The sequence below is a fragment of the Trachypithecus francoisi genome, unplaced genomic scaffold (genome assembly GCF_009764315.1).
Source record: "Trachypithecus francoisi isolate TF-2019V2 unplaced genomic scaffold, Tfra_2.0 Lachesis_group12, whole genome shotgun sequence".
Classification (NCBI taxonomy): Eukaryota; Metazoa; Chordata; class Mammalia; order Primates; family Cercopithecidae; genus Trachypithecus; species Trachypithecus francoisi.
In genome coordinates this window covers 11,728,964-11,743,639 of record NW_022681457.1, presented here as the reverse complement: position 1 = coordinate 11,743,639, position 14,676 = coordinate 11,728,964, and the positions used below count along the sequence as shown (strand labels likewise).

The following is a 14,676-nucleotide window of genomic DNA, read 5'->3' as shown; positions in this document are numbered from 1 at the left end:
TGGGAAATACACAAATACATAGATATTAAACAATATGCTCCTGAATGATGAGTGGGTCAAAGAAGTAATTAAGAAGGAAATTGAAAAATGTCTTGAGACAAATGATAATGGAAACACAACATACCAAAACCTATGGGATACAGACAAAGCAGTTCTAAGCGGGAATACTATAGCTATAAGTACCTACATCAAAAGAGAAGAAAAAGGAACTGGCATGGTGGTTCACATGTGTAATCCCAACACTTTGGGAGGGTTAGGCAAGCAGATCACTTGAGGTAAGGAGTTCGAGACCAGGCTTGACAACATAAAAAACCCCTGTGACTACTGAAAATACAAAAATTAGCCAGGCATGGCAGTGCATGCCTGTAGTTCCAGCTACTCAAGAGGCTGAGGCACAAGAATCACTTGAACCTGGGAGGCAGAGGTTGCAGTGAGCCGAGATCATGCCACTGTGTTCCAGCCTGGGCAACAGAGGGAGACTGTCTCAAAAAAAAAAAAAGGAGGATGGCTCACCAGGGAGCAACATAAGAGCCAGCAGAACCTCCCCCACAGAGAGAAGCAGTGAGTGAATTTGCAACCTGGGGAGACCATGCTTCTCCATGGATCTTCTCCTGACCTTCGGGTCAGGAGACCCCCTTGTGAACCCCCTCCACTAGGGCCTTCAGTCTGACATACAGATCTGCATGCAGTCTCAGCAGAGCAGTCGCTCAGGCATGCGCAGGGGCCCAGGAGCTTTATATACTCTAGCTTTGGGCTTCCCAGCAAAAGTGATTGCAACTCCAGCAGATAGGAAGCTGGACCTCCATATGTAATTCTAGGCAGGGGGCTGAAGCCAGAGGGCCAAGTAGCAATGGTCTGCAGGCCCCACTTTGTGCCTCACAGGAAAAGACCCACTGGCTTGGAATTCCATCCAACCACCAGCAACAGTTTCACCCCTACCTGGGATGAAATTCCCAGGGAAAGGGCCAGGCCACTATTTTTGCTGTTTGGATGACTCAGCCGTTCCAGCCTGAGGGCCTTGGTGAATCCAAACGGATTCACCAGTTGAGGGCAGAAGGATGCCCCAACACAGCCAAACGTGACTGTGGCCAAAACGTGGCCAGACTGCTTCTTTAGGCAGGTCCCTTATCCATTCCTCCTCAATGGGTAGGACCTCCCAACTAGGGCTTCCAGCCACCCCCGCTGGTGTTCTCTGGCTGACAGAGATTTGAATTCTCCTTGGCAGGGAGTTCCTGGGGAGAAAGGTGAGCCACCATCTTTGCTTTTGGATGACTCAGCCATTCCAGCCTGCACACTTTGGAGAGTCCAAACAGCCTAGAGGCAGAAGAGATTCCCCAGAACAGCATGGCTGCTCCACCAAAACATGGCCTGCTTCTTTAAGCAGGTTCCTAATCTGTTTCTCCTTAATGTGCAGAGCCTTTCAACCAGGGACTCCAGCCACCCCTGCTGGTGTTCTCTGGTTGACAGAGATTTGAATTCTCCCTGGGAAAAAGTTATGAGAGAGAAGGGTGGCGACCGTCTCTGCTGTTTGGGTGATTTAGTAGATGCTTCAGCCTGTGAGCTTTGGAAAGCCCAAGGCAGCCAGGTCAGAAGCAGTACCCCAGCACAGCACAGCGGCTCCACAAAAGCATGGCCAGACTGCTGCTTTAACTGGGTCCCTGATCCCATTCCTTCTCACTGGGTGGAACCTCCCAACCAGGGCCTCCAGTCATCCCCACTGGTGTTCTCTGGCCAACAGAAATTTGAATTCTCCCTGGGACAGAGTTCCCTGGTAAGGGTGGGCCACCATCTTTGCTTTTTGGGTGACTCAACCATACTAGTCTGTAGCCTTGGAGAGTCCAAACTGACCAGGGGTGGAAGGGATCCCCCAGGACAGCACAGCTGTTCCGCCAAAATGTGACCTAGCTACTTCTTTAAGCAAGTCCCTGATCTCTTCCTCCTTACTGGGCAGGACCTCCCAACTGGAGCCTCCAGCCATCCCCGCCAGTGATCTCAGCCAACAGATTTGAAAATGTCCTGGGACAGAGCTCCCAGAAGGAAGAGTGGGCTGCCATAATTGCTATTTGGATGACTTAACTGTTCCAGCCTCTAGGCTTGAAAGAGTCCAATCCAACTGGGAGCAGAAGCAGTACCCCAGCACAGCACAGCTGCTCTACAAAAGTATGGCCAGACTGCTTCTTTAAGCAGGTCTTGGATTCTGTTCCTATTGGATCTCCAGTCACCTTCTACAGGTACATTGAGGCTGGCAACAAGTCTGTACCTCAAGACAGAAAAGTGCTGGGATTACAGGTATGAGCCACCATGCTCAGTCCTCTCTTCCTATTTGAATGTCCTTTATTTCTTTCTCTTCCCTGATTGCCCTGGCCAGAACTTCCAATACTATGCTGAATAGAAGTGGTAAGAGAGGGCATCCTTGTCTTGTGCCAGTTTTGAAGAAAAATGGTTCCAGCTTTTGCCCATTCAGTATGGTGTTGGCTGTGGGTTTTAGATGGCTCTTATTATTTTGAAGTATGTTCCTTCAATACGTAGTTTATTGAGATTTTTAACATGAAAGGATGTTGAATTTTATTGAAAACCTTTTATGCATCTATTGAGATAATCATGTGATTTTTGTCTTTCATTCTGTTTACATAATGAATCACATTTATTGATTTGTGTATGTTGAACCAACTTTGCATCCTGGGGATGAAGACTACTTGATCACAGTGGATAAACCTTCTTTTTTAAGATGGAGTCTCGCTTTGTCACCAGGCTGTAGTGCAGTGACGTGATCTCAGCTCACTGCAACCTCCGCCTCCCGGGTTCAAGCAATTCTTCTGCCTCAGCCTCCCAAGTAGCTGGGACTACAGGCACGCACCATCACGCCCAGCTAAGTTTTGTATTTTTAGTAGAGAAGGGGTTTCACCATGTTGGCCAGGATGGTCTCGATCTCTTGACCTTGTGATCCGCCTGCCTAGGCCTCCCAAAGTGCTGGGATTACAGGCATGAGCCACCGTGCCCAGCCCACGGTGAATAAACTTTTTGATGTGCTACTGGATTCAGTTTGCCAGTATTTTGTTGAGGACTTTTGCATCAATGCTCATCAAGGATATTAGCCTGAAGTTTCCTTTTGTTTTGTTTTTGTTTTTGTTTTGTATCTCTGCCAGGTTTCAGTATCAAGATGATGTTGGCCTCATAGAATAAACTAGGAGTCCCTTCTGAATTTTTTAATATAGTTTCAGCAGGAATTATATCAGCTCTTTTTCATACATCTGGTAGAATTCAGCTGTGAGTTCAACTGGGCTTTTTTTTTTCCTTGGTTGATAGGGTTTTTATACTGACTCAATTTCAGAGTTCATTCTTGGTCTGTTCAGGGTTTCAATTTCTTCCTGGTTCAGCCTTGGGAGGGTGTATGTGTCCAGGAATTCATTCATTTCTTCTAGATTTTCTAGTTTATGTGCATAGGGGTATTCATAATATTTTCTGATGATTGTTGATATTTCTTTGGGGTCAGTGGTAATATCCCGCTTATTATTTCTGATTGTGTCTATTTGAATCTTCTTTTTTCTTCTTTATTAGTCTATCTAGTAGTCTATCAATTTTATTAATTTCTTTAAAAAGAACCAGCTTTTGGATTCATTGATCTTTTGAATAGTTTTTCGTGTCTCAATCTCTTTCAGTTCAGCTCTGATTTTGTTATTGTCTTCTGCTAGCCTTGGGATTTGTTTGCTTTTGGTTCTCTAGTTCTTTTAGTTGTGATGTTGAGTTGTTCAATTAGACCTTTCTAACTTTTTGATGTGGGCAGTTTGTGTTATATAGTTTTCTCTTAACACACCTTAGTTGTGTCCCAGAGATTCTGGCATGTTGTACCTTTGTTCCCATTAGTTTCAAAGAACTTCTTGATTTCTGCCTTTATTTTGTTATTTACCCAAAAGTCATTCAGGAGCAGGTTATTCAATCTCCATGTAACTATATTGAGTGAATTTCTCAGTCTTGAGTTCTAATTTGATTGTGCTGTGGTCCAAGACACTGTTTGCTATTATTTCAATTCTTCTGAATTTGCTGAGGATTGTTTTAGTTCTGATTATGTGATCAATTTTAGAATAAGTGCCATGTGGCAATGAAAAGAATGTATAGTCTGTTGTTTTTGGGTGGAGATACCTGTAGATATCCATCAAGTCCATTTGTTCTAGAGCTGAGTTCAGGTCCTGAATATCTTTGTTAATCTTCTGTCTCAAATCTTTCTAATATTGACAGTGGGGTGTTAAAGTCTCCCACTATTATTGTGTGGGAGTCTAAGTCTCTTTTAAGGTCTCTAATAACTTGTCTTATGAATCTGGGTGCTCCCATGGTGGGTGCATATATACTTAGAATGACTAGATCTTCTTGTGGAACCCTTTACCATTACATAATGCCCTTCTTTGTCTTTTTTGATCTTCGTTGGTTTAAAGTCTGTTCTGTCAGAAACTAGGATTGCAACCCCTGTTTTTTTCTGCTTTCCATTTGCTTGGTAGATTTCCCTCCATCCCTTTATTTTGCCTATGTGTGTGACTCCATGTGAGATGAGTCTCTTGAAGATAGCACAACAATGGGTCTTGGTTCTTTATCCAGCTTGCCACACTGTATTTTTTAATTGGGGCTTTCAGCCCATTTACAATTAAGGTTAGTATTGATATGTGTGGATTTGATCCTGTCATCATATTAGCTGGTTATTTTGCAGACTTGTTTATATGGTTGCTTTATAGTGTCACTGGTCTATGTACCTCATTGTTTTTGTAGTGACAGGTAAAAGTCTTTCCTTTTCATATTTAGTGCTTCCTTCAGGAGTTCTTGTAAGGCAGATCCAGGGGTAATAATTTCCCTTTACGTTTGTCTGAAAAGAATCTTATTTTTCCTTTGCATATGAAGTTTACTTTTGGCCGAATATGAAATTCTAGGTTGGAATTTTTCTTTAAGAATGTTCAATATTGGCCTCCAATCTCTTCTGGCTTGTAGAATTTCTGCTGAGAAGTGCACTGTTAGTCTGATGGGCTTCCCTTTGTAGGTAACCTGGCATTTCTCTCTAACTGCCCTTGACATTTTTTTCATTCATTTTGACCTTGAAGAATCTGAGGATTGTATGTCTTGGAGGTGATCTTCTTATGGAGTATCTTGCTGAGTGTCTCTGCATTTCCTGAATTTGAATGTTGGCCTGGATAGCTAGGTTGGGGGGCGGGGTTCTCATGGATGATATCCTAAAATATGTTTTCCAAATTGGTTCCATTATCTCCATCTCTTTTGGGTACACCAGCCAGTCATAGATTTGTTCTCTTTACACAATCCCATATTTCTTGGAGGTTTGTCCATTCCTTTTCATTCTTTTTTTTCTATTCTTGTCTACTTATCTTACTTCAGAAAGGCAGTCTTCAAGCTCTGAGATTCTTTCCTCTGCTTGGTCTATCCTGCTATTAATACTTGTGGTTGCACTTTAAAATTCTTGTATTGTGTTTTTCAGTTCTATCACGCTGGTTGCATTCTTCTCTACACTGGCTATTTTGTCTGTCAGCTCATGCAATGCTTTATCATGACTTTTTAGTTTCCTTGCATTGGGTTAAAACACAATCCTTTAGCTCACTGAAGTTTGTTTTTAATCCATATTCTGAATTCTACTTCTGTCATTTCAGCCATCTCAGCCCAGTTTCAAACCCTTGCTGGAGAGGTGATGTGATCACTTGGAGAAAAGAGGGCACTCTGACTTTTTGTGTTTTCACCATTCTTGTGCTGATTTTTTGTCATCTTTGTAGGTTTATCTACCTTTAATATTTGAAGTTGCTGACCTTTGGATGAGTATTTTTTTCTTTTAACAATTTGACCACTTTTCTATAGGGCTGCTGTGGTTTGCTGGGAGTCCTCTCTAGTCCCTAGTTATCTCAAATTTTCCAGTACCTGGAGGTATCACCAGTGAAGGCTGAAAAACAGCAAAGATGGAATTCTGCCCATTCCTCTGGGAGCTCTATCTTTGTGTTTGTAACACAAAAAATAAATTCTTGGGGGTAATGGATACCACATTTATCCTGATGTGATTATTATGCATTGCATGTTCATATCAAAATATTTCATGTAACCCATAAACATATACACCTACTATGTACCCACAAAAACAAAAATAAAAATAAATGGTTATGTCAATATAACTGATACATCACGTTGGAAAAGTGAACAAAATAAAAAATTTAAAAATAATAAAATAATTTGTGCAAGCTAAAATAATTTGTGCAAGCAGATCATCACCAAATGGCAGAGATGTGATAAAACAGGCAGTCTGTGGCCACCTCACCCTTTCTGTGCAGAGATTGTGGTACAGTGGGGTCCTCTATAGTCCAAGCCCAGGCAGACCTCCAGCCATCTAGAACACCTCACTCCATGCAGAGAACTTGGAGCCAAGGAGGTTTCCCATCTGATCTTCATGGCTAGTCACACCTCTGGGTACATGGTTGACACTGGTGCTTGTGCCTGCTATCAGGAAGCCTGTACATGGGCCTGCCCATTGCAGCCTCGTCCATCTTGGAATGCATGCTTTGAATTTTTTAATATGTAATCTCTTGTTTTCCATTTTGGTTAGGGATCACTGCTGAAGAGCTAGTGTAATCTTTCAGTGGTGTCACAACATTCAGATTTTTCATGATGCCAGAATTCTTACAATGGCTTCTCATCTGGAGATGTTGGTATTCCTAATTTTTGTAATTATTTTCATGCAGACAGGATTCTTCTTTCTCTATATATATATTTCTTCTGTCCTTTTCCCTGTCTCCATAGAAGATGTGAGCATAGAGTATATTTGGTACCATCTTTTGGCTTTGCTTTTATAGCCCTATGGACTTCTCATGGCTGGCTTTATATTGAGCTATTGTGCAGTTTGGCCTACTAGCCAGCAGATGGCATGCATGAATAAGAGATGGCTGTGGCCAATGTCACTAGGTATATACTTTATTATTGTTTACTAAGAGAAGCGTTCAATAAATCCAAAGCATGCACTGCAAGGAAGCTCAGCAACATCCAAAAAAAGCTTCAAACTCAACACAAATATATTTCTACAGCAATCCAGTAAATGAAGGAAGAGATAAACATGTCAAAAAGAAATCCGTCAGAACTTCTGGTATTGAAAAAGCTCACTTAAGAAATTCCAAACTACAATTAAAAGCTTTATCAATAGACTGGAGCAAGCAGAAGAATGAATTTCAGAACCTGAAGTATGGTCTTTTAAACAAACTTGGTCAGACAAACAAACAAACAAAAAAAAGAATTTAAAAAAATAATAAAGTCTTTGAGAAAATGGGATTATATAAAGTGACCAACCTTATGAATTAATGACATTTCTGAGAGAAGGAGAAAAAGTAAATGATCTGGAAAACATATTTGAGAGAATAATTTAAGAAAATCTCCCTAATCTTGCTGGAGAGGTAGACATCCAGATAGAAGAAATCCAGAGAACACCTGTGAGATACTATACAAAATAAGCATCGACAAGACATATAGTCACCACACTGTCCACCATCAATAGTAAAGAAAAAAATCTTAAAGACAGCTACAGAAAAATATTAGATTATGTACAAAGTGAATTCCATCAGGCCAACAGCAGACTTCTCAGCAGAAACCTTGCAAGCTGGAAGGGATTGAGGGCCTATTTTCAGCATTCTGAAAAAAATAAAGTCCAACAAAGAATTTTATATCCCACCAAACCAGGCTTCATAAGCAAAGAAGAAATAAAATATTTTACAGATAAGCAAGCAATAAGGGAATTTGTTACCACTAGACCAGCCTCACAAGAGATCCGTAAGGGAGTTCTAAACATGGAAACAAAGGAACAATACCTGCTACCACAAAAATACACTGAAGTATATGGTCCTCAGATCCTATAAAGCAACCACACAATAAAACCTACAAAGCAACCAGGTAACAACTTCATGAAAGGATGAAAACCTCACATATCACTATTAACCTAGAATATAAATGGTCTAAATGCGTTACTCAAAAGGCATAGAGTGGCAAGTTTGATTTTAAAAAGAAAGACTCATTTGTCTGCTGTCATCAAGAGGTCCATCTCACATGTAACAATACCCATAGGCTCAAAGTAAAAGGCTGGAAAAAATCTATCATGCAAATGGAAAACAAAAAAGAGCAGAGGTAGATATTCTTAGATCAGATAAAACAGACTTTAAACCAACAAAAGTAAAAAAGTACAAAGAAAAGCATTTCATAATGATACAGGCCTCAATTTAATAAGAAGACTTAACTATCTAAACATGTATGTACCCCACATTGGAGCACCCAGCTTCATAAAGCTATAGTTCTAGACCTATGAAAAGACTCATCCACACAATAATAGTAGGGGACTTCAACACCCCACTGACAGCATTAGACAGATCATCAGAGCAGAAAACTAACAAAGAAACCTGGACTTAAATTTGACATTTGACCAATTGGCCCTAATAGACATTTACAGAATACAGAAGCCATAACTACAGAATACAAATTATTCTCATCTGCACATGGAAAATACCCCAAGATGGACAACATGCTCAGGCTAAAGCAAGTTTCAATCAATTAAAAAAAAAAAACAAACAGAAATCATGCCAGCCATACTCTTGGACCACAGTGTAATAAAAATAGAAATCAATACCAAGAAGATCTCTCAAAACCACATAATAACATGGAAATTAAATAACTTGTTCCTGAATGACTTTTAGGTAAACAATGAAATTAAGGCAGAAATTTAGAAAAGTATTTGAAATACTAGGCTGGGCGCTTTGGCTCATTCCTGTAATCTCAGGACTTTAGGAGGCCGAGGCAGGTGGACGACCTGAGGTCAGGAGTTCAAGACCAGCCTGGCCAACTGGTGAAACCTTGTCTCTACCAAAATGGAAAAATTAGCCGGGCATGTTGATGGGTGCCTGTAATCCCAGCTACTCAGGAGGCTGAGGTGGGAGAATTGCTTGAACCCAGGAGGCAGAGGTTGCAGTGAGCCAAGATCGCGCCACTACCCTCCAGCCTGGGTAACAGAGCAAGACTTTGTCACAAAAAAAAAAAAAAAAGAATTCTATTCTATTTATAATAGTTGAAAGAAAAACAAAACAAACAAACAAAAAACCTAGACTATATATAACCAAGAAGGTGAAACATATCTACCAGGGGAACTACAAAACACTGCTGAAAAAAAAATAGACGACAAAAGTTAATGGAAAAGCATTTTATGCTCATGAATTGTAAGAATCAATATTGTTAAAATGGCCATACTGCTCAAAGCAATCTACATATTCAACGCCAATCCTATCAAGCTGCTAACATCTTTTTTCCACAGAACTAGAAAAAAACTACTCTAAACTTCATCTGAAATCAAAGAATAGCCTGAATTGTCAAAGCAATTCTAAACAACAACAACAAAAACAAAGCTGGAGGCATCATGTTACTTGACTTCAAACTGTACTGCAAAACTACAGTAAGCAAAACAGCATGATACTGGTACAAAAACAGACACAGATCAATGGAACAAAAAACAGAACCCAGAATTAAGCCACACACATACAGCCATCTGACCTTAGACAAAGTCAACAACAAAAAACCAATGGTGAAGAACTCCCTGTTCAATAAATGATGCTGAGATTGCTGGCTAGGTATATGCAGAAGAATGCAACTGGACCCCTACATTCATCATATACAAAAATTAACTCAAGATGGATTAAAGATTTAAATGTAAGACCTCAATCTATGAGACGCCTAGAAGAAAACCTAGAAAACACCATTCTGAACATTGGCTTTGGGAAAAAATTTATGACTAAGTTCTCAAAAGCAATTGCAACAAAAAAATGACTAATTGGATCTAATTAAACTAAAGAGCTTCTGCACAGCAAACAAAACTAGTAACAGAGTAACAGACAACCTATAGAATGGCAGAAAATATTCTAAAACTGCATCAGAAAAGGTCTAATATTTAGAAATCAACATAAAAAGTAAACAACTAAACAAGTAAAAACAAAGTAACCCCCTTAAAAATAGGAAAAAGATGTAAACAGACACTTGTCAAAAGAAAACAAGCAGCCAACAAACATGAATAAATGCTTAACTTTACTAGTGGTCAGAGAAATGAAAGTCAAAACCATCATAATGAGATACCATCTTACATCAGTCAAAATGACTGTTATTAAAAAGTAAAAAAAAAACAAAAATAACAGATGCTGGCAAGGCTACCGAGAAAAGGGAATGCTTATACACTGTGGCAGGAATGTAAATTAGTTCAGCCACTATGAAAAGCAGTTTGGAGATTTTTTCAAAGAACTTAAGACAGAACTATCCTTTGACCCAGAAATTCATTACTGGTTTTATATCCAAAAGAAAATAAATTTTTGTACCAAAAAGTCACATGCACCCATATGTTCATTGCAGCACTATTCACAAAAGCAAAGATATGAAATCCACATAGCTGCCCATTATTGGTGGATTGGATAAAGAAAATGTGGTACATGTACACCATGGAATACTATGCAGTCATAAAACGGAACAAAATCCTGTGTTTTGCAGTGACATGGATGCAGGTAGAAACCATTATCCTAGGTGAATTAACACAGGAACGGAAAACCAAATACTGCATGTTCTCACTTACAAGTGGGAGTTAAACACTGAGCACACATGGACATAAAGATGAGAACAGTAGATACTGAGGAGTACCAGAGGGGAGAAGCAAGACAAGGGGCAAGGGCTGAACAACTACTGGGTACTGTGCTTTCTCCCTGAGTGACAGGATCAATCATCAAACCTCAGCATCATGCAAGATACCTAAGTAACAAACCTACTCATGTATTCCATGAATCTAAAGTGGAAATTAGTTTTGAAATTAAAAAAAAATTTAAATAAAAACATCCATTGTCGGGATAAACAAACTACCCAGATTACAATGGTGATACACACACAGCAAAATAAGATATTTGACCTACCAAGATGTGAGAAAGTAAATTATCATGGAAAACTTTTTTTATGTTTTTTTAAAAATTGTATTGACTATTTCAAGGAATATTTAGATGTTGACTTTCTCTATTTTTCTATTTTCAATTTCATTAATTTCTACTCCAATTATTACTATTTCTTCTGCTTGCTTTGGGATTAGTCAGAGTACAGAATACAGTACTTTTTCTAGTTTCCTAAGGTATAAACATAGACTATTGAATATAGAATTATCTTCTTTGGTGATATAGATACTTATTACTATAACTCTCCTATTTCCCTCTTAGCATTTCTTTTGCTTCATCCTACAAATCTGGTAAGTTGTAACTTCATTTTTATTTAGTTCAACTTTTTGTTTTTGTTTTTCTGAGACAGAGCCTGGCTCTGTCACCCAGGCTGAAGCACAGTGACGCGATCTCAGCTCACTGCAACTTCTGCCTCCCAGATTCAAGTGATTCTCATGCCTCAGCCTCTTAAGTAGCTGGGTTTACAGGCGTATGCCACCATGCCTAGCTAATTTTTGTATTTTTAGTAGAGGTGGAGTTTCGCCATCTTGGCCAGGTTGGTCTCAAACTCCCGGCCTCAACTGATCCATCCATTTGGCTTCCCAAAGTGCTGGGATTATAAGTGTGAGCCACCATGTCCAGCCAAGTTCAAATTATTTTTAAAATTTCTCTTATATTTCCTCTTTGACCCACATGTGGTTTACGTGATTATCTTCTTTATCATATTTTACCCATTTTTTGGAACAATTTTTTTTTTTTTTGAGACAGAGTCTTGCTCTGTCGCCCAGGCTGGAGTGCAATGGTGCGATTTCAGCTCACTGCAACCTCCGCCTCCTGGGTTCAAGTGATTCTTCTGCCCCAGCCTCCTAAGTAGCTGGGATTACAGGTGTACACCACCATGCCCAGCTAATTTTTGTATTTAGCAGAGACAGGTTTCACCATGTTGGTCAGGCTGGTCTCGAACTCCTGACCTCGTGATCTGCCTGCCTCGGCCTCCCCAAAGTGCTGGGATTACAGGCATGAGCCACTGTGCCTGGCCACAAATATGTTTTTTTAATGTCATAAAACTGAAATTATTTTATAATAAAATAGTACAATTTTTAAAACAGGAAGTTTGCATTCTGTGACAGCATTTTTCTTCATAATTATATCTTTGGAAGTATTCAATATGTTGAAAAAACAGCTTGCAGCATAGATGTCAGTTATAAAACATAGTAAAATGATGAACTCCCAAAAACATCCCCATCCACCTAAGAACTAAACATTGATCACTTCTCCTATCCACCCATGCTTCTCTCTTTCTCCCTTCACTGTGCTACCCTCATACATGACCACTACCATAAATGTTGAGTTTTTTATTAAGCCACTTCTAACTATGTGGATATACTTCATAATATAAATGTATGTAAGGTTTATAATGCACATGTATCAATATATGTACTAATGTGCATATAAATATATCATGTATACTATCGTATTTTGATATATATGAATTATCTGTACTATAAAAGATTATACTATACATATTCATTTATGTGTAAAATATATACACATGGATACTTATGTAATACTACATATAACACACAACTATACATATGTAATGCATGAACTACAGTGCATACATATCACATGTGTGTAAATATACATGTAAAAACAAAATAGATTACATATATTAGATGTGTAAAATATTGAATATGTACATAAATTTATGTATTGTATAGTATTTGTATAGAATACATAAGATACATTTATACCTAGATAGTATAAGATATACATGCACTTATATTGTAAAATATGTATTTTGGGATGTAAAATTATATATATCATACCTACAAGATATTTGTATATATTTAATGTCATTTAATATAATTTGTGTATTTATATTCAATATGTGTATGATTTGTATGGTATACGTAATTACTTAACATGTACATTATAAAACATATATGTAAACATAGTAAATGTATTATTAATAAATATATATATTTATAATTAAAATCACTGCAGTTGGCCAGGTGCTGTGGCTCACACTTGTAATCTACCACTTTGGGAGGTGAGACGGGAGAATTGCTTGAGGCCAGGAGTTCGAGACCAGCCTGAGAAACACAGCAAGACCCCATCTCTATAAAAAATAAAAAACATAGCCAGGTGTGGTGGGAGGCACCTTTAGTCCTAGCTACTTGGGAGGCTGAGGCGGGAGTATTACTTGAGCCCAGGAGTTTGAGGCTGGAGTGAGCCATGATCATGTCACTGCACTCCAGCGTGGGTGACATTAGAGACCTAATGTATATATAGCATGATGAATGTAGTAAATCCTAATGGACACCTGAAATTAGACTCTAACAAAAAAATCACTGTAGCCTTTCTATATTCATGTAAGTGTCACATGGCTATTTTGAGGTTACGCATAACCTCAACTTGTGAAGGGCACTGTAGGTGGGTCAGCATATGGCACTGAGTGAACGTTTGCTGGATGAGTGAAGGAGGGGTACAGAGCAAAGTGTAAGGAGTGTCTTTCAGCTGCTATGTTCTGCTCAAGGCTGGTTTCTTTATGTGTTGAAGCCATAGGCATGAAGAAGACTTGGCATGATTGACTATGAGCAGCAGATCAATATGTTGCATATCAGGGCCCATGATGGAAATCAAAGCAGAGGAGACTCGAGATCTAGTGGGATTTGTATCATTCGTGAAGTGGAGGGAGAGATGCAGCACATTTATGGGAGAGCATGGGTGGGTGGGGGTGCCATTTGCAGTTACTCGCCCAGTACTGAAAGGCACCCAATAGCACACTATGGGAAGTGAAATAAGCCATGCACAGAGAGCCACATACTGCGTGATTCCCACTTATATGTGGAATATTAGAAAGGTCAAACTCAGAGAGTAGTAACAGAGAGTAGAATGGCAGTTACCAGAGGTGGAGGGTGGAGGGTGGGGGGACTGGGGAGATACTTGTCAAAGGGCAGAAACTTTCAGCTACAAGATGAAAAACTGTTGTACATAGTGAATCCTAATGTGTACTTGAAATTTTCCAAGAGTTATCTCAAATGTTCTCACAACACACACACACACACACACAATGGTAACTATAAGATGTGGATATATTATCTTGTTTTATACTTTTTACAATATATACATACATCAAGACATCATATTGTACACTCTAAATATATGTAATTGTTTTGTTAATCATAACTCAAAGCTGGAAAAAGGCACTCAATATATATTGTTTCCTTAATTCTTTAATACCACACTCTAATCCTCTTAAAATATATCTTGTCATAAAATCTAGGCCCTGAAATCCTGAAAACAGAAACAACAACAACAACAACAACAGATAACAACCAGTATACCTGCCTCACTAATCTAATGAATTCTCCTTCATTAACACCTGCAAACACTATTTTTTTTTAAAGTGTCTACTTCTGGTGATGACAGAGTGACTGGTGGTAGACTGAACTTCCTGATAACAGAAAACTGTAACCCGGATGCATTCTATCTGGCAACAGTTTTCAGGCAGTGATAAGAGGTCATGCAAGAGTGAAATTCACACAAGAAGGGAACCTAGCAAGCCAAACCCCATGACCTCCCTGCTCCCTTTCAGGGGATAATTCCTCTCCCAGTAGATACAACTGGAATCTGGGCCAAACAAAGCAGTCATTGATATGGTTTGGCTGTGTCCCCACCCAAATCTCATCTTGAATTGAGCTCTCATAAAGCA

At 39.1% G+C, this 14,676-nt stretch overlaps 1 protein-coding gene and 1 long non-coding RNA gene across 2 annotated transcripts in view; one reads left to right on the top strand and one right to left on the bottom strand.

Moving 5' to 3' along the window:
* The window catches only part of LOC117091787, a 29,911-nt gene extending 21,746 nt beyond the window's left edge, over positions 1-8,165 (top strand). Inside the window, exons 2-3 of the long non-coding RNA XR_004440522.1 lie at positions 1,952-2,289; positions 5,845-8,165. This is a non-coding gene — a long non-coding RNA (uncharacterized LOC117091787). The remainder of the gene's footprint in view (positions 1-1,951; positions 2,290-5,844) is intronic.
* Positions 1-14,676, bottom strand: part of LOC117091786 (zinc finger protein OZF-like) — a 47,647-nt gene that overhangs the window by 32,552 nt on the left and 419 nt on the right. The gene's annotated exons all lie outside the window — the stretch shown is intronic.